At 39.1% G+C, this 19,892-nt stretch overlaps 1 pseudogene; it reads right to left on the reverse strand.

The window, feature by feature from the left end:
* Positions 1-18,130: 18,130 nt before the first annotated feature.
* LOC141512084 (small ribosomal subunit protein uS2-like) lies at positions 18,131-19,028 on the reverse strand (annotated as a pseudogene).
* Between the last annotated feature and the right edge of the window lie 864 nt (positions 19,029-19,892).

Consider the following 19,892-nt stretch of genomic DNA (forward strand, 5'->3'; position numbering starts at 1 on the left):
AATTGATTTAAATGATTTATCCAGGGACACCCAGCTTAGAAGTATCTGAGGTCAAATTGAAACTCAGGAAGATGAGTCCTCCTGTCTTCATGCCTGGTGTTCTATCACTGTGTCACCTAGAAGACCTGAAGTTCAAATTTAATCTCAGAAATTTATTTGCTGTGTGACTCTGGGCAAGTCATTAGGCCCTATCTTCCTTAGTTTCCTCAACTATAAAATAATAGAACCTACCTCCAGAATTATTGTGAGAATAAAATGAGATCATTGTAAAGGAGTCCAGAACATTTCTATTGAGGGTTAAATCCCAGCTGAAGGCTTAGTTGATGACTACACTATACAGTCAAATATAATATGGTCTGAATCCCTATGCTTTGGTCAGTCTCTTGATCATCCATCCTGAGAGGACAGGAAGAGGATGCCTCCTCTTTTTCAAATAGTGAAACTTCTTTCTTCAACCTTCTCCTCACTCTCTTTGGGGGTATCTGATTATGTCCCCCTTTGCAAAGATCATACAAGGGACATATAAACCAAGCCTGATCCAACAAGTATTTATTAAAATCTAATTTGTGCACCATGTTGTGCTATGAGTTAAGGTATATACAAAGACAACAATGAAACATTCCAAATCTTCAAGAAGTTTGGAAGGGGGAATGTCATTTATGTATAGATATATTCTCGTCTGAGAAGAGTCGGACAGCCTGGAGATCAGAAAAGGCTTCTTGTTGAAGGTGACATGAATCAAGCCTTGAAGGATAGTTAAGATTCTAAAAGGGAACTCTGGTGCCATCATGTATGTTCCAAGCTGCTGTGTTCATATTGAATGAGCCTGGTAATCCTTGCTCTTTTTTTTGTGAAGATCAGGGGAGAGGGAGGCATCTCAGGCTGAGCTCGCATGAGTACATGGGCTCCAGTCATGGCCTGAGGGTTTGGTCCATAGAGGTCTAGCAATGGCCTGAAGGTTTGCCAATGATACTCATTGCCATAGGTTAAGTTTTTGGGTGAGGCACTAGCTCTGAGATTAGAGGTTTTTAAAACTTGGGGCATTTTGATAGCTCTCAATGATTTATTGGGAAACACTTTCATTTGGACTTAGAATAGTGCTAATTATTGGTGAAGAGACTTTTTTTTTCCCAGGGAGTTCCAGTAAAGGTTTACTTGAGGCAATTATTTCCATTTTAAAGGGAGGAACACTGAGGATATCCAATAGTTCCCTCTGCTTTCTACACAGTGCTGAACTAGTCCAATATATTCCTTTTTGGGGGAGCAGTTCTTTTTTATGTAGCACAAGTTGACCCCCTGTGTAAGCTATCTATCTCTTCAGTTCCAGTGATTTATTTGATAGATAAGGAAGCTAATCTCCATACTACTGTGCTTGTGGATTTCTCCTCAGGATATTCAATGTCTGCTACTGCTTTCTTTGAAAATTCTCCTGTCTGGTCAACCACTGCAATCCCTTCAGTTTTCTGGGAATTCTTCCAGTAGGCCTGGGAACAGAAGGCAACTGCCTTTATTTGCTTATGGATTTAGCAACAGCTCCTTGCCTCATTCTGTCTGATTGATGGGGGATTTCCCAAGGAAACCCCCCTTCTCAATGGAAACTGCTTAAATAGAGCAATATTATGCAAGTTCAGGTCTGGTCTGAAATACACAGAAGGGTAAACTTTTGGACTCTGAGGGAGTTGTCAGGGATGAACCAGGAGAGGTCCTCTGCTCTTTGGTGTCACACAGGTGTCTATTACAAAGCCAGGTGAATAGACTTCAGTCAGGAAGGCCCAATTCTATCAGTAACTATAGGGCCTGAGCCCAGTTTCTGTCCTAACATCTCAATTTTGTTTGCCTATAAAATAGGGCTGATGAAACTTATTTTAATTATTTCCTCCATTAGGAGTTTTTAAAAGGGACACTCCAAGTAAAACTTTTCCAAAATTTAATATAAATGTGAATTATCAAATATGTACTGATAAACAGTTAGCAGCCAGCTCCCTCAGAAAAAAAATACTCATTACACACTTTAAAGTTTTATCTGCATCATTTGACATTTTCTCTATCACTTTCTTAAGACCATACAATCAACAAAATATAAGGCAAACCCTAATTTGTAGCATTTACCAGTTTCTGAGATTTTTCACCTTGAAAATTTGACAGTTGGCTCTTATGATCCTGTACAAGCTGGGTCCAGCATCTCCTGGAATATATTATCATTATTATCATTATCATTATTATTATTTTATTTTTATATGTAATTGTGGTATAGGACACTGTATTTGAGAGGTTATTTATTCCAATCCTCTCATTTTTAGGAGAGTAAACTGAAGTTATGAGATGAGTAGCTATTTGCCTAAAGTCATCTCCTTGTAAATTAGGCAGCTAGGTGGTACAGTGGATGCAATGTTGGGCTTGGAGTCAGGAAGACCTGAGTTCAAATCTAGCCTTAGACTCATACTGGCTAAGTGACCTGGGCTAACACTGTTAACCTTAGTTTCCCCAAATTTGAACTGAGGATAATATAGCACCTACCTCCCTGGGTTGTTGTGAATATTAAATGTTTGTCGAAAGATAATAACAATGCCTGGTATATAATAGGCTCTATATAGATGATTTTTCTCTTCTTCTTACTACTACCATTATATTAAGTGCTAGTGTTGGGATTCAAACACATTCTTTGATTTGATTCTTGAAGATCTTTTTAAAAATATTTCTATTTTAAGTTTTAATTTTTCATTGCAACTTCAACAAACATTGACAAATAGAAACTTTTCAATAAACCAAGAAAAACAGAAAAAATATTATGTGAGAAATTAACAAGCTTTTTAATGTAATTTCCTTTTCTTTGAAGTGTATATTAACTTAAACATGTATGCAACAAAATAATTCTTTCTTGTCTCTGTCTCTTATTCTCTTCTGTGTATTTAAAATGCTTTAATAACCTTTTTTTTTCTTCTTTGGTATCACTGTTATCACTGGTGTTCTGATAAATATTTAGCAACTGATGCTCTGAGAAAAAGAGTAGGGATAGTATACTGTAAAATATAAAATGCATTAACATTTTCTCCATTACATTAAGTCTAGACAATCAACAAAATCATAAATCAAACCTTAATATGTAGCAACTGCCCATTTCCAAAGTGTAAATGCTCGCAGTAAAAACTGAACAATTTGTTCATTAGAGCAGAGATAAGCTGGCTCTAGCATACTCCTGACTATCACTAACTACCAACTACTCCCTACAAATAGTAGTACTCCCTTCTAACAAAAATGCATAAAACAAAAAAAAAAAGAATAGACTGTCTAAAAATGTGTGTGTCATTTTGTACCTCTAATAGTTGACAAGGAGTGGGAAGCATGCTTCATTATCATTGGTCATTGGTCAGAATACAAAATTTCATTCATTAGAGTCTTACATCTTTCAGTTGTTTTTCTTTACATTATTATAATCATTGTTTATTTCAGTGGTGTCAAATTCAAATAGAAACAGGTGGGTCACTAAATCATAGATCAAGATCACTGTGGATCCTTAGAAAATCATATATAAACATCATCTATGTTTCATTATATTTTTATTTATATTGTTAACTATTTCCCATTTTAATGTGATTAGAGTCCATGGTCTCCATGTTTGAACCCTTTGGCACAAATCATTCACCTGATTTTGCTCAATCCATTCTGTGTCAGTTCATCCAAGTCTTAACAAGTATTTCTGAATCTAAAGAAAGGCCTTTCCAGAACCCTACACTGCATACTGGGTTCAAATCCTGTCTGTGTGATTTTCTGGTTCTGTAACCTTGAATAAGTCATTTTATCTCTCAGTATCTTTGTTTCTTCAGCTATAAAATCTGTGTAATCATGTCTGCTCAACCTGTCAAAGAATAACAATTTCTCAAAACCTTAATCCTAGCAAAAGATTAATTTCTTTTTTTGGGGGGGGGGGTTGCAAGGCAGGGGGGGGTTAAGTGAGTTGCCCAAGATCGCACAGCTAAGCAAGTATTGTACCTAAGGCTGGATTTGAACCCAGGTCCTCCTGGCTCCAGAGCCATTCTATCCACTGTGCCACCTAGCTGTCCCCAAAGATTAATTTCTTTAGAGAATACTCACTCTTCACATATCAGTAAGTAAAAAATTAAGTCTCTAAGGTATCTTCTCCCTATGTTAATTGCAAACTCAGGAGGATAATGATCAATAGATACTGGGAGATGTGTCCTGCCAGGATGAGACAACAAGAGATCTGATAGTATTGTACAAGGATGATGTCTTTGAGGAGCAGTTTGGGGCATAGGTATTATACAACTTTCATGATTAGTCCACAAAGGAGATTAATGATTTTCCATGTTCTCTGTTTCTGTATAAACATCAACTCTTTTCCAGTTGAAGGTATGGTCTCCACCTTAAGAAAATAAACTTTAAAAATGTTTAACTCGTATTTCATTTTATTTTAACCATATTTTTAAGGTTTTTACAGTTTTAGGGCTGACAAACTTATCTCACTAACTTAGAAACAATAAAGGTAATATACAAAAAGTACATTGTAAGATATAAAATACTATATAGATGTCAGCTTAAATATTTTTATTATTAATTGATCTGATTAGTAGCAAGGTGATAGATTTAGTGCTATCTGACTTGGAAGTCAAAGACTTTTTTTTACACTAATGCTTAGCAGTGTATCTAGTATATAGGAGTTAATTTAATAAAGATTTATTGATTTCACTAACTATAGTCCCCTTATTCTGACTCAAAGAAGGGGTGTTTGTCCTCAAATTGCTAAAAGATGCAAATGTCTGAGAAAGTCTAAGAAGAGAATCATTTCATGACTTACACCATAAGTCATGTAAGGAGATGTAGTCCTGTGAGTCTGTATGTGAGAGAAGTTATTGCCCCCAAGAGCCACTTTGAATGAGAAAGTCAAGGTTGCCATTTTTACTGTTGTATCTTTTTGGAGTATCTGAAGCACCTGTTACAGATTCAAATTAAGCTGGATGGTCAATCACAAAGTAGACAAAAGCCCAAGGAAATTGTAAACATACATTTCAATATCCCTCAACACCTCTCCCTTCCCTTTCCAGGTACCTGCTGCTGTGCTGCACAGTGGTGCACATGGATAGGTAGTATTATTTTCTTTCTTCTAAGGAACAGCCAGGAAGGGGACAATGTCTGTTGAAATCAGGTTTTAAGAGAATCTGACCAGTCATTTTCACAAGCTGGATAGATCCAATTTGCCACAGCAAGGACAGGGGTCAAACTCACAATTAAACAAACTGGTCCTCTAGGTTGTGCCCCATTATACAATAAATAGATCTAACAAAAACAAACAAAAACAAAAACACAGCTTGTGGTCACACTGCTACATTTTTTTTTTTTTAATTCAGAATGAGACTATCACCAAAGACAGAATAGAGTAGACTGGATTTTGGAATTCTTCAAACGTAAAAAAAAAAAATAGCTTTGAGAAACTAGATAGGGTAATGAATAGAATTGGATGTGTAGTTGGAAAAGTCCAGGGTTCAGATCCTACTTCAAGTACTTATCAGCTTTGTATAAGGGTAGGAAAAGACATTTAATTTTTTTTTGTACCTGTTTCCTCATAAGATAAAAATCCCTTCTAACTCTAAATCTATGATCCAATTACTCCTTCAGGAGGGGTTAAGCAAAGCTACTGTATTTAGAATCAGAAAAACTAGATTTCATTCTGCATATTGCTACACGTAATGGGATTGAATGCGTCGAAGTCCTGACTTTTTTGTGCCTCAGTTTCCTTATCTGTAAATTATATGATCCTATGGTGAATTAACCTTCTGAAGTAGAAGAAACTTAGTATCTTGGAATGAACACAGGACAGAATTCTAGTTAACTAATTGCAAGAACATTACTCTTTGCTGGATCTCATTATCCCCTCTGAAAAGTAAGGAACAAGAGGAGTGCCACTGTAAGATTCCTTCCACTTTGCTATTGTGTTCAGTCAGGATTTGGCCAGTCTATTTTGAGGAAGCTTGGGTGGCTGTTTGCAAAACTGTGGCACATCCCAGCCCCAAAGGAAAACATTTGCTTTCTGTGGAACAGCGTGGTCATGCAAACCTTTCCTCCTCCGTAAACGGTTACCTCGAAGTCTCTCCAAGGAGCCCCCATTGCCTCCCTAAAGGACTGCTTGTTTGTTTCTCATGGGAGCCTGGCACCAAGCTCTGGCCACTGCCATTGTTTCCAAGGCTGACCCAGCCTCCTCCCCCGCCTCCTCCTCCTCCTCCTCCTCCTCCCTCCCTCTGCCCCAAATCTTCTTTAGTTAGTTCTCTGCTCTATGATGCTGGCCAGATTTGCCCAAACCTGCCTTCTCCAATAAGAACACAAGTGATCATTTCCTTTCAACTCTGTGGTCATTGAACTCTTCTTATTAGATCTAAATTGCATAATCTATGCTTCTGCTTCTCTAGCTATGTGACTGTGTGTGTGTGTGTGTGTGTGTGTGTGTGTTTATCAAATTCTCAGGCTGGGCTAGGGGGCCCTGATCTTCCGACATTTCATTCACAAGTTGCTGGTTGGTATTTCCCTTCCAAGAGCTATAAAATAAATCTTCTTCCCCCCAACCCTTTTCCCACCTCTATTAACCTCCCCCCCCCACCAACCCCACCGAAAGAGAAATCATTGTGCTGTAAAAAGGGAGAGCCAAAGTTGATGACATCTTTATGGGGTTGCCTCTGGTGAAGATTGTCGTGTCTGCTTAGTGTGATCGGAGGACCCTCTCTCTTTTTCATTCTCTCGCTCTCTCTCTCTCTCTCTCTCTCTCTCTCTCTCTCTCTCTCTCTCTCATTCTCTCTCTCTACTATACAAGTTCAATTCACCACGTCTAGAATTCTCAGTGGGGTTACCTAGGCTAAAGGAGGGTGGGGGCGGGGGAGATGACATCACATCCTTAAGAACCGATTGGCCGGTTTCCTTCTACAGGCATGATATCATCTCTGTGGCTCTCTCTCCCCCTCCCCCATTTTCAAGCCTTTCCTGGCCCAGCTCACTCTCTTCTCCACCCACCCACCCCAGGATACTCCGTTGTCTTGGAGACAAGTTTTCAACCTCGTTGTCTGAAGGAATAGCAATTCATTATATGTCTGACATGGGGGTGAAGGGTGCAGGGAGGTGGGGAGGGAGGATTGGGAGGGAAGGTTATGGGCAACAATAATGACCCAAAATATGTTTCATGCATGAGACACTGTAAGAAATAGAAGCCAGGGGAGGGTGATTACAAACAATGCTGATGAAATTTTAAAATAAAGACTGGAAAATGAGTACTTTGAAAGATGAGCATTGGGGGGAAATTCTTTTAAAACAACCCACCCCCTTATTCAAGAAAGCTCATTAAGATTTTGGAAAGAAAATCATGAGAAGGTCTGTGAGTATTCTGTTGTTTAGGAGGAGAAAGGATATCCCTTTTCTCTATTTTTTTCTTCTTAAAGTTGTCTAAGTTTACACAAATCACCTTGATCTTCCTTCCATAAGCTACTTCTGGGGAGCAAAAAACCTCCCAAAAGACTTATCTCATTTCTTCCAAAAAAAGGGATGGATGTCACCTGCTAAAGAGATGTCTAAAGTAGATCTAAGTGTTTCCATTTTTGGAAGCTTTAGGCTGACCACAGGTCTCTGAGGCAAGTGTAGACACAAGGCAGGAATTCTTAATCCAGAGTTCATGGACCCCTCCAAGGGTTCTGTGGAGGTATTTCAGGGGGTGTGAAAAAAAATGACATCTTTATTTCAATTTTTTTAAAGGCAAAACTGCTTTACTTATTACAGTTAAAATAGGTCAATAAATATTGATCCCCGAAGTGAACTCATCTATTTATTACAGATTGTTGCTTGGTTTCCTTTGTAATAATACTATGTATTTCATTATATGCATTTCAACACATTCTTCTGGGAAACTTCCTAAGCGGTCCAGACACTACAATGTTTGAGAGCATAATCATTTAGATGAGAATTCACCAAATTGAAATTCTGAGGAAACTTTCTTGCTAAGTCTGAATAATCAGGTTTTGAATGCTCATATTTCTCAATTTTACCAGGTAATTTCTGTCATATCCTTCACTTATTCCAGGGTAAACAGAGACTCTGAATTTCTCTTATTCATTCCTTCTCTGAATATGTAGCTCTTCTTCAGCCCACTTACCCTTCTGACTGTACAGAGCCTGCTTGTATGTGCATGCATTTATTAGATTCACACATTTGTCAATGTTTATCCTCTTTTCAATACATAGAAAATCCTCTGGATTCAGATTTTCAAATATTCCACATGTGCAAAGAGCTTTCCTGGCTCTTGGAACCAATCCAGGTTGATTTTCTGTCTCTGTTGGCTACTACTATCCCACAAAGCACCCTGAGCTTAGGGTCTGGCCTCCTTGTTAAAAGGGAGATTGGCAGGTGTTTAAGACATATTAGTACCTAATTGAGGCTTTCTTCCAGATGTCATTGGAATGCTTGAGAGGGCATTGAGAAAAGGAAAGCTATGTGATTTGTCTTGTCAGGGGGCTCTCTAGGACCTATCCCTCAATGACTGATACTGATCCGCCATCATTTTCAGTCCTGTATTTTCCAACTTTGATCAGGAGCTGAAACACATTTTTAAAAAAGTCTTAGACACTGGATAGGCTACAATGCAACAAAGATATATTAAGCACCTGCTGTGTATACCATGTCTTGGAAGAGGCACAAAATATAAATGATATCCCCTCTTTCTATTCTTCCTTAACCCCAAAAGTTTAGTTGGGACAAAAGACACCGACACAGCTAGGATATTCATGACTTGATAGGTACATTAGAAAGTTGAAGAAAGTGCTATGTGATATCTGAGTAGGGAAATTACTACTGACTGGGAAATAAATCATAAAAAGCTTTCTTAAAGTAGGTGAAAGGGTTTTGCAAATTTTTTTTTTTTAATAAAGGAAATCAGGGTTAAGTGACTTGCCCAGGGCCATATAGCTAGTAAGTGTCTAAAGCTGGATTTGACCTCAGGTTCTTCTGACTTTAGGGACTCTGTCCACCCACCTAACTTCTTCCCCAAAATATTATAGAAATGTGAGCCACTGCTACCATGACCATGGTTTAAATTACCTTTCAGAAACTGATCCTCACAAAACCCTGGTTTATAATCTAGGGACCATCTTTGACTCCTCCTTTCCCCATATCTAATCTGTTGCCAAGACCTGTCCATTCTATGTTGAAATATCTCTGATATATTCCTCCTCATTCCTTCTTATCCCTATTATTACTTTAGTATAGGCTTTCATTACACAATGTCTGGACTGTGGCAATAGCCTGTAGGTTGGTCTTCTTACCTAAAATCTCTGCCTACTGCAATTTAACTTATCTCACTCAGTTGTCAAAGTGAACTTCTTAAAGCCCAGGTCTGTTATTTCCCATTCAATAAAATACCATGGCCCTTATTACCTCAGGGATCAAATATTAAGTCCTCTGTTTGTCTTTTAAAGTCCTTTATATCCTACCCCTTTCCTATCTTTCCAGTCTTCTTAGACTTTGGTCCTTCCAAGTATTATGTGATCTCCTGAACCTGACATCTTTGCTGTATGTTGCACACAATGCTCCATCTCCAGATGCAGTGCATTTTCATTGACTGTCTTCCATGCCTGAAATGCTCTTTCTCCTCATTTCCATCTCTTGCCTTCTTTTAAATTACAACTAAAGCTTAATGTTTTAGTAGCAGCCTTTTCTTATTCCTTTCCTTGGGGATTGTGCTCATTTTATCTTATAAATATCTTGTTTGTTCCAGGTAGTTTTATCATGTCTTCAATATTAGATTTTGAACTCCCTGAGGGGAGGAGTGTGTGTGTGTGTGTGTGTGTGTGTGTGTGTGTGTGTTTCTGGCAGAGGTATTCCTAATGTTTAGCATATTGGCTAGAATACAGTACATACTTAATACATTCTTGTTGAATTGAGTTCTCATACCATAGACCTTTTCTTGTTTTTTTTTTTTTACCAGTTTCTATTGGTTCAAATTAAATTAATTTAATTAATTTGCTGATGGCTCCCATATCTGAATACTAGCTGAGTTCTTCCTCTGAACTCTAGTCACTTACCAACAGTTTTTTGCTGCACATTTCCATCCAAATGTCCCCTTTCCAATTCAAGTTCAACATGTCCAAACTGGAATCCACTATCTTCTTTCCTCTATCCCTAAATCGACCCTTACTCTATACTTCGCCTATTTCTACTGAATGCACTGACATTGTTTGTTTTCTAATTTTACCATTTTTTGAGCCATCATTCACTTTTTTTTTTATCCTTTACTCCTATATCCAATCAGTTGCTAAATCTTACTTCCATATCATTTCATATCTGGTTTCTTCTTCTCACACAGTAACCATTCTAGGTCAGCCGCTTATCATCTCTTGTCTGAACTATTGAAATAATCTACTAAATAATTTCCTGGCTCCCAATTAGTTATCTCCCCTTTTTAAAAATTGCTTATTTAATTTATTTCTAAACCACATCATCTTTGAAAAATCAAAGTAGGATGTATGACATATATTTTATTAGTATTCATTTCCATTCTCAAAAATGATATTTCACATATATTTAATAAGTTTTCAGGCCAGAATAATTCCAAATAAAGACTAGGTTTCCCCCCCCCCCCAATTCTATACCTAAAACATATTACAATGAAAAATTAATCCTTTACAAAATTGGATAGATTTACTTTAAGGTTCTAACTAAATTTTATTTTCAGGGAGTTATCTACCTTTTTCAAACCACCCCCCATATTACTTTTAATCTTCCTAATGCACAAATATGAGAAAATTACTCCCATGCTCACAAATCTTCGATGGTTCGTGGTTCTCTAATGCCTCTGGAAGTGGGGGAGGAAACAAAACAAAATAAAAAGTAAAACAAAGGAAAACCCCAAACCCCTCTTCAGGTTGACATTTAAACCTACCACAATCCAGGGCCAATCTACCTTGATTGGTTGATCTCAAACTAGTTCCCTTCATGTACTCTAACCACAGCAATCAACTAAACTGTTTCTTGAACTGGGAGTTCCATCTTCCACTTCTATGTCCTCCCATCTGTCCTCCAAGAGTAAAATGCAAGGTGTGACTAGGTGGCGAAGTGGATAAAGCACCAGCCCTGGAGTCAGGAATGGCTGGGTTCAAATCCAGTCTCAGACACTTAATAATTACTTAGCTGTGTGGCCTTGGGCAAGCCACTTAACCCTATTTGCCTTGCAAAGCCTAAAAATAAAAAAGAGTAAAATGCACTTTTAGGTCTTAGAATTCATAGCTTGTTTAAAAAACTCGGGCACCACTTTTATCTGTGAAACTTCCTTAGTTTCCTCTCCTGCCCAAGTTGTTGGCATTTCCCCCCTCCTTGTATTATTTCTTATTGTCTGTGTGCATACCTCTCCCCGGTTGACTGTAATGTTCTTGGGGGCAGAATGACTAGTATAGTACCTTGTAAGTTACTGTTTCTTGTTCAGTTATTTTTCAGTTGTGTCCTACTCATCATGACCCCATTTAGAATTTCGTTGGCAAAAATACTGGGCTGCTTCGCCATTTCCTTCTCCTACTCATTTTATGTATGAGGAAGCTAAGGCAAACAGGCTTAAGTGATTTTGCCCAGGGTCACACAGTAAGTTCCTTAGTCTGGATTTGAACTTAAAAAGATGAGTCTTCCTGACTCCAAACCCAGTCAAAAATACTGGAGAGGTTTTCCATTTCCTTTTCCAACTCATTTTATAGATGAGGAAACATAGTATTAAGTGACTTGCTCAGGGTTACTAGTAAAGGTCTGAGGTCTTATTTGAACTCAGGTCCTTCCAGTGCTCTATACATTGAGTCATTTAGCTGACTCTCAAAAATAATAGGGACTTAATACATTTTTTTAATGGAATTGCCTGTATCAGGAGTGTGCCAGATCTGGCTCCTGAAATGACTGTTCACTTTTCAGCATGAGCATTTACACCTTGGAAATCGGCAAATATAACAAATCAGAGCTTGGTTTATTGTTTTGATGAGTACATAGACTTGAGAAAGTGCTGAAGAAAATATTAATACGGAAGATTAAACTTAAAAGGGCTTTGTGTTTAAATTTTTTCAGAGAACCAGTTGTTAAAATCTTTACCAACTCTCATCTGTGTAAATTCTTTTTGTCCTTCAAAGCACAGCTCAAATCCTGCTTTCTCAAGGAAGCCTTCCCTGACTCGATCAGTCCTCATCCTGCTCTTATAAACTACAGTTTTTAAACTCTCTATTGAACTCTTGAATTATTCCTGACAACCTTCTCATTCAATTAAGCCATAAGTTTCTGTTACTATTTAGTAGTGTTGATCTTGGATAAGCACTTAGCCTCCTGGGCCTCAGTTTCCTTATCTGTAAAAAATGAAAGAGATAAACTAAATGATCTCTAAGGTCCCTTCCAGGTCTAAATACCATTGACCATAAGAAGTGTTCAAAAAAAAGGAAACTTCCCTTTCTTAATAACTCATTTTTGTGCTGAAGACTCCTCCTTGTAGGGATGCTTTCTGATTCTTAATCTCCATACCACTTGTTGAGAATAGAGCCAATTTTCTCTCTCTTGTTGGAGAGGGAAAAGTCAGTCCTGATCTTCTATTTACTCTTCTTTCTGTATTTGAAGACTGATTATGTCTTTTCCCAGGTAAATAATTATAGTGATCATCATCATACTAGGTAGCATTTACATAGCTCTTTAGTATTTGCAAAGCACTTCGCAAATATTTTCTCATTTGATCCTCATAAGAAGCCTGGGAAGAAACCTTATAGGAAGCTACTATTATCCCCATTTTACAGATGAAGAAACTTAGGCAGACAGTAGTTAAGTGATTTGCCCAGTCTCACACAACTAGTTAAGTATTTGAGTCTAGATTTGAGTTCAGGTCTTTCTGAACCCCAGGTCCAGCAGCACTACCTACCTATTTTTAAATAGTTTCATTTGCTTTCTACAACTGTGGCTCATTTTTATTCCTTGACCTTTTGCCCATTCTTGTTTAATGACCCATTTTCCAAGACTTGTAGAAGCTTTTCCATTTGCTATTTAAAAGTTTTTCTTTTTGGTGTCCCTTGCTAAAGACAACTTTGGTGGACTACAAGACCTGGACATGTCTCCTTTACCATATGAATGACTTTGCAAGCCTTAGACCATCACCCTGAAGTCTGAAGTCTATTGGATTATAGATTCTTAAGTCTTAGGGCATGGGCCTGGCTGTCTAGGCATTTATAGCCACATCCTTTTTAGTTGTCTCACAGTGAAGAAGGCTCTTCTGTCTCCCTTTAATGTGGGACAAGGACAGAATGGGGAGGTTCAGAATTACTTTTAACTGGACTGAACATTTTTCATTGCTGACCTAATGAGAGAGCATGACTAAAGGCCCATTAGGCAGAATGTTTGTGTGAACAGTAATAGAAAAGTTCTAAACTTCCTGAAACGAAAGATAATTTATCTAAATAACTTCCTGTCTCCCTGCGGCCAAGCAGCGGCAGAACAGATATTTAACAGGGAAATTTTTCTGCATGTTGGGTGAGCTCTGCTGAAACCCATTTGGAGAAATGAGCAGAGCTGGGTGAAGGGGGACACCTGTCCAAGGCAGCCTAGCAGTCCCATTAGCTGTGAAGAGTTTGCAGGGAATTTCATTCTTTCTAGGAGGTTTGGGATAAACAGGGGTGGCAAGGGAGTGAGAAATGTCAACAGAAGGGCAGGTTGTAACTTTCCAGGCTAAAGTAAGAAGACCTTATAAAAGCTGGAGATCTTATGAAGCCCTGGGGCGATCCTGGCTTGCTTTCTCAGAAAATGAAGTTTGACATCTTAGCAGGAAATGGGAAGAATAGACTGTTTCAGGCACTTCTGTTACAGTCTTACAGCCTGAGGGGTAGAAGTTTAGACAGGCATCTTTGGGGGATGGGAGACGTATTGCTTTTAAAAAGCACACTTTAGGGGCTCATCCTCAAATTGAAATTGCTACCTTATGCTAATAGACAGATTACAGAACAGAATCCAAAAATAACCTCTTTCTGGGCTTTTTTTTTTCCCCTGAGTCAAATTTGGACAGGGCAGGACTTTGCTAGAGGTCAATGGGACAGAGCTTGGAGGTGGGTGGGGGGAGCTTCCGAGGAGAGCCTGTTTCCCTTTGGATTTTTCTAGAATTGAATGGAAGGAGCCAAAGTCACCTGAGCCCCTGGACATCTTGCCAGAGGACTTGGCCTCCTGGAGACTTGTTCAGCCTACTTTGAGATTAGTTGCATTGGAGAAGTCCAGGTTATGAGAACACTTATTTTTCCTGTTCTCTAGCTTAAAGGTGTGACCCTGGACAAGTCACTCAACCCTGTTTCCTCATCTGTAAAATGAGCTGGAAAATAAATGATTCCATTTCATTCCATTCCATTCCAGTATCTTTGCCATTTACAATTATTGGGAGGCTGCTAGAAAACCACGAGTCAGGAGAGAGTTAGTTATCAGGAGCTCTAGCCATGGTGGATGGGGGGGATTGGACCTGCAACATGACCATTATATGAAATTCCTAGGTGAAGAAACTTTGTCGGTGCAAGTTGGTACCTTTTTTTTTTTTTGCAACTTATGATTTCAGAAATGTCAAACTTTTAGCCTGCAGGTCACATTAAATTAAAATATACTTGGGAAACATTTTACAATATAAATAAAACTACAATAGGACATAGATAATACATTTAAAAACCAAATCATATACAGCCTGCAGAATTCTTTATGTATGGATTAGTGTTTTGCTAATTAAAAAATTTCCCTAATTAAAAAAAATTGCCTAGGGGCATACAGCCAGAACGTGTCAGAGATTGGACTCAAACTCAGATCTTTCTGGATCTGAATTCAGTTCTCTATTTATTATACCAATGTTGTCAAACTCAAGTGAAAACAGCTCCATGCAGGCCAATATTGACTTGGAAAACCACAAGTTAACATTATTTATATTGTATTGTATTTTTATTTATTTTGTTAAACATTTCCCAATTCTATTTTAATCTAGTTAGGGGCACTTAGTTGTGTCCTAATACCTTTGCATGATTTAGGAAAATCCCTTTTTTCTCTTTGGCCTTGTTTGCTAGATTTAACATTCTACTAAGAAAGGTCTTAAATGGGGTGCAAGATGAACTGCGTATATGTCTGTATATGTATATAAAGACATATATAGGGCAGACATAGGACAGGTAGTTGTGGATAGAGCACGGGCTCTGGAGTTGGGAGGATCTGGTTTCCAATCTGGCCTTAGATTACTTGCCAGTTACTAGCTGTGTCACCTTGGGGCAAGTCCCTTAACCCTGTTTGCTTAGCATTCAGGACCATCTCCAGGCATCCTGATTCATATCTGACCCCTGGACCCAGATGACTCTGGAGGAGAAAGTGAGACTGATGACTTATCACAGCACCCACCCCCCAACTAAAATCCAGTCCACGTGCTTGTCATGGCATCACATGGTCATCTTTGAGAACAAAGGACAAGCATCATCATAATTATCCATATATATATATATATATATATATATATGTGAATTTTGTATTATAGTGGGTAGTGTTATAGTGAATCTTCAGTTTCTGCCTCTCTGCATGTTGTTTTCTATCTTCCTCTTCCCATCTCTTCTCTTAGATCTCTTGAATATGCTGTTTCTATATCTGCCACCAATTAAGCTTAGAAGGTAACAGATTTCTCTCATTTTGACTCTTTTTTGTCCTTAATGGCTTAGCTTGGTTTATTGAATGGTTTCAGTAGTGTTTGACTGTCTGGGACTCCATTTGAGTTTTTCTTTGTAAAGACACTGGAGGGATTGGCCATTTCCTTTTCAACTCATTTTATAGATGAGGAAACTGAAGGGCAACAGGATTAATCAACTTGTCCAGGGTCATATAGCTATTAAGTGTCCAAGGCTAGATTTAAACCCCAGCCCCATCACTCTATCCATTTTGTTATCTAGCTGCCCTGACTTTGGTTGGAAGAGCAAGTAATTATCTGGAAGGATATTCAGCCTTCTCACTCCAACTGTCTATATGCCTGTATGTGGCTCCAAGGGGCTGGTCAAGAAGGGAGAGTCAGACATAGATACCGACAGAAAGAGACAGAAGCAGAGAAAGAAAAGGACAGAGACCAGAGAAAGACAGGAAGACAAACAGAAAGCCACAGAGACAGAAAAATAGAGTTAGAGAGACTGACACAGAAAATCAGCAGAGAGAAATGGAGAGAGACAAATAGATACAGAAAGATAGAGACGGAGACAGAAACAGAGATGGGCCCAGAAAGATTCAGAGACAGAGAGAGATAGACAGAGACAAAGAGAAAGAGACAGAGAGGCAGAAAGACAGAGACAAATAGACTGTGATAGACAGAGGGACACCCACTTGTGCAGACAGACAATGACAGAAAGACAGACAGAGAAGCAGAAAGGGAGAGACAAGCACACCACACACACACACACACACACACACACACACACACACACACACACACGGAGGGAGAGGGAGAGGGAGAGAGGGAGAGAGGGAGGGGGAGGGGGAGAGGGAGAGGAGAGGGAGATACCCGGATAGGCACAGTCAGAAGATCTTAGGGTAGGCATCTCTTTCCACCCCACTCCCTCCCTCCCCACTTTAAGTAGGATGTCTTATATAAGGGACTAAGCAGGCCATAGATAGCAGTGTGAAATAAAAGGTATTGGGTCAGAGCCCTCATGTTTTCCCTAGTTTCGCTAAGCAACGGTGTCCTGAAATCTTTAGACTCAAGCATAGAATTTTGTTTTCTTTGGGGGGGAGGGGGATTGAAAAGGAGAATATTTGGCGGAAATGGGCTTGGGATTAGTAGTTTTTTTTTTAAGACTTTTGTTTTTGTTCTGGGTTGCTCAAGGTAATGACCTAGCACTCAGCCCCCTTTGCCAAGAAACTCTTTCCCTGCCTAATTAGCCTGAGGTATTGTAGACTAGTGTGGAGAGGTCAGGCAAGAATGGGGGGAGGCAGAGGGCTGCTCTGAGGCTGAGGGGTGAGGGGTGAGAGAAAGCAGGGCTGGGTAGAACAAATGAGAAACTGAGATTAGGAAGGTGGGGGAGAATGGGAACAAGGGCTGGTTATTAGATGCTGGGGTCTTTAAAAACCCTCTGTAATTAATTTTCTCTTGAATTAATGAGAAGGCTCTTGGAGGGAGTGGAGAGGGAAGAATTTGTTGCCCCTGGGATACTTTTCTGGGTGTCTTAGGGAATGATGGTAACATGGTAGACAAGTTTGAATGAAAACTCAGCTTGGGTTTTCAGTGAAATTCTTCTGCTTGCCCCTTGAGAATATCTTAAGCTAGGCATTAGAAAGCAAAGGAGGCTTTCTTTTGTCTTAGACTCTGTAAAAGAATAGAATAGACCTCCATAGAAACCAGGAGAGAGAAGGAGTCAGGGAGACAGAGACAGAAAGACAGAGAGAGAGGCACAGAGACCAAGAGACTGAGATAGATAGAGACACAGAGATAGAGAGAAGAGATAAAGAGAGAAAAGGAGAGAGAGGAAGGGAGAGGGAGGGAGAATGACAGAGTCTGTGTACATGTAAATGCATCATTTCTAACTAATAAAAGTTAGCATTATATAGTTTAAAGTTTACAGTTTTGAAGCACTTTAAAGATTTCTCATTTTGTTCTCATAATAATGCCAGGAGATAATTGCTAGCATTAATACTATTGTACGGATGAGGAAAACTTCTTGAATATTTCTCCTTAATTATGAATGAACAAACATTTGGTGAAGAAAACCACTTTTCCTCAACTTCATTCTAACCCTGACATGAGGGGCAAAGGATGAAGCGAGACTGCATAATTTGTTTGAAAACTCATTGTCTGGAAGTCAGGGCACTTGGCTCTCCAACTGATTCTACTGTTATTAGTGTGACTGTCTGAAAGTCTTCCCATCTTTTTGCCTTCATTTTCTCTTCTGTAAAATGAGAGGGTTAGACTAACTATTCTCTCAGCTCTCTTATTTCTATATTTGGTGATCCCCAAATCACCAATGGTGACACCTTTTTTTAATCTGAACTAGAAACAAAGGAATATCCATTTGTCATCTTCTTGGTGCCATTTGTTTTAATGTTAAGAAAACAATGTTTATTTTCCATCAGCATTTTCTCAACACTATCAGAGCATCTGGGTAAAACTTAGGACCACTCTGTGGTAGTTCCTACCCATTCAGTGGCCTGAGCAGTAGGAGCTGCAGACCAGTCCTCAGTAGCTGGCTGAGCACTCCAATCTTCAGTAGCAAACTGCTGAATGGACACAGATGGCACCTGGATGCCCTCAGACCAATCAGCCACCTCTGACTGAGAAGCAGTGACTTCTGGTGCAGGTGCAGCCCATTCACCCTGAAATTCCTCCTTTGTCACTGTCTTCTCAACTGTGGCCTGCTCATCCTTTTCAATCTCCTCTGGATCTCTGTAGAAGTAAAGCTCAGGCACGACCTCCCATGGGTGCTCACGGGAGATGGTACCACACATCTGCAGGACTTCTCGGGCCAGCATCCACCACATCAGACCCACTGAGTGAGCTCCCTTGTTGTTACATGGAATGGCAATGTCCACATAGCAAAGTGGGGAGTCTGTGTTGCACAGTGCAATGGTTGGAAGGTTAACATGTGATGCTTCAGTCAAAGGCTGATGATCTGTACGAGGATCAGTGACCACCAAGAGGCGAGACTCCCTGAAAGCTGCCTGGATCTGGTTAGTGAAGGTGCCCGGGGTGAAGTGTCCAGCAATAGGTATGGCACCAGTGGCAGCAGCAAATTTCAGAACAGCTCTCTGGCCAGTGTTCTGGATGAGATGACACTAACATCAGCTGGATTTTCAATGGCAACAATGGCACGAGCTGCCAGCAGAAGCTTTTCCCAAGTTCTCTTCAAATTAATGATATAGATGCCATCACTCTTTTTTTTTTAGGTATACTGTTCCATCTGGAAGTCCAAATTGGTGCCACCCAAATGGGTGCCTGCAGCGAGGAATTTGAGGACATCCTCCTCTTTCTTCTTTAAGACATCCAGGGCTCCAGACATTGTGAAAATTTCCCTTTAAAGTTACAACGGAAACTGTGAACAACACCGCATGGACCCCTCTTCTGGGCAGCATGGAAAGGGCTCTTGGTGCCATTTTATAGTCAACTACATCCTTTCTGAATGAGGCAGTCTTGCAAAAGAGAGTCCTAATAAGGAAAGTCAGTGGAGAACTTCTCTATTTATCAGCCAACAAATCTGTGTCAGTGTTCTGGAAATGAATATAGAATTGGGCCAGATGACTCATGAGTAGCCTGGCACTGGAAGTGTCCACCACATAATGGCTTAGCAATCCTGTATTAAGGATGTTGTCAATTCTATCAGTTTCTATCATGCAGGAGATTAGACTTAGGTTACCTTTCAGGTCTTTACCTATCCTTGGATTTTATGATTCTAGAATCTTTCTTGACAGTTTCCTAATTTGGACTCTGTGCACTTGCTTTTTTTTGTTTGTTTGTTTTCAAAAAAAACTAGTAATTGTATTTCAATATAATTGATTTCCTTTTTACTTCTATTTTATATTATGTACTTATGAATAGATTTCACTGGGCTGCCAAAGAAATCAGTGATAAAGAAAATGTAAAAACCTATTCTTCTTGCAGCTCTAGAATTCAATGCCACTGAAGATAAGTTACTGATAGTTTAAGGAAAAAGGCAGAATATTTAGTCAAGATTACATTTTTTAATATTAATTGAATTTCTTATTTAATTTCCTTTTTACTGTGATCTATATAAATATGTTATTGTTCATCTTTCATTTTCAAAGAGGACCAATGACATCACAAGATGATGTCTTGATTTGCATGTAAATTGGAGTTAAGTGTGGTAGAGTTGTACAAAGTCATCAGCCTCACTCTTTTCCAGAGC

Source organism: Macrotis lagotis, chromosome 2 (assembly GCF_037893015.1).
Source record: "Macrotis lagotis isolate mMagLag1 chromosome 2, bilby.v1.9.chrom.fasta, whole genome shotgun sequence".
Taxonomy (NCBI): Eukaryota; Metazoa; Chordata; class Mammalia; order Peramelemorphia; family Peramelidae; genus Macrotis; species Macrotis lagotis.